Source organism: Aplysia californica, unplaced genomic scaffold (assembly GCF_000002075.1).
Source record: "Aplysia californica isolate F4 #8 unplaced genomic scaffold, AplCal3.0 scaffold00517, whole genome shotgun sequence".
In the NCBI taxonomy this organism is placed as follows: Eukaryota; Metazoa; Mollusca; class Gastropoda; order Aplysiida; family Aplysiidae; genus Aplysia; species Aplysia californica.
The window spans coordinates 288,507-289,683 of record NW_004797787.1 but is presented as its reverse complement, the minus strand read 5'-3'; the positions used below and the strand labels follow the sequence as shown (position 1 = coordinate 289,683).

Here is a 1,177-nt window from a genome sequence, read left to right as displayed (position 1 = left end):
GGGGGTGGGGGTGGGGGTGGGGACAAGGGATATGACATAAAAAGATGGAGCAAGGCTGAAGGGACGACTAAGAGCTAAGACAACTCGTTAACGTATCTTTCTATGTTGTCTATTAACAAGAGTGTTTATGTGTTTATTTACCCCTGGAAAGGTGAGACCTTGAGAGGGTGGTGTTGGCCCTTCCATGTGTCCAGTGGGTTTTTATTTTAACATTATAGGTCAGGACCAGGGCTGTCGTAACTAAAGTACACACTGTACTGTCATCCAATAGTCTCACGAGCATTAAATACCCATTCTAATCTTTGTATTTTGCGGCTAACTATCAATAATAAATGGCTATCTGTACTACACTATCCTTTAGTATGAATGCGAGAGTTGGACTCAAAGACACAGAGAGAAGAGTAGATTCCGCTGAAATGTGGTATTTAAGGAGAAAACTCAGAGAGGAAAACAAATAGAAAATTAGAGCTCCAAATGGCAAGTAAGTTGTGAAAGAGCCATTATCAGAACCATCAGAAAAAGGCAATTGAGATTCTTTGGCCACGTAATAAGATCAAAAATGGACTAAAGGAACTGCTGCTGTGTGGAAAGATAGAAGGAAAGACGAGCAGAGGAAGACAAAGAACAACATACACAGATGGCCAGAACAACTTTGCAAAGAATAACACACAAAGAAAAACCGAGCTGATCAAGAAGACTGACAACAGGAAGGAATGAGGTACCATGATCGTCAATGTCTGCTCCAAACCTGACACCTGAAGAAGAAGAAGAAGTACATGTACTACATTATCATATCGATGTAGGCGCCCCATAAGCTCAAATGTTATCAACTGCACTATGGAGCTAATGACCCCGGTCTGAAGTCCATCCAGACTGGGCGATCTTGAAGAGTTCTAGAGTTCTGAAGGTTCTCAACCCATTTGGCACGATCCAATTGGAGACGGACGTAAATGTTGGAGGTCTTGCCTCTTAGGTAACATGATAAAAATATTAGAACCGGAATTATACCAACAATTACTGTTTATATATCTATGTAGGCACGGCTCCAAAGGTCTACTTTGCCCGAGGTTCCATAATGCCGTTACGATCATACTCGCTGGAATATTCTCCTCTCTTGTTATGACTGGGAATAACGCTTCTTTCGACATCGTTTCGATTTTTTTTCTTTTTTCGGGGG

The 1,177-nt window shown here is 41.6% G+C and overlaps 1 long non-coding RNA gene across 2 annotated transcripts in view; it reads right to left on the bottom strand.

Annotated features, from left to right (window-relative positions):
• LOC118478371 overlaps positions 1 to 1,177 on the bottom strand; it is a 58,569-nt gene that overhangs the window by 32,309 nt on the left and 25,083 nt on the right. The window lies entirely within an intron of this gene.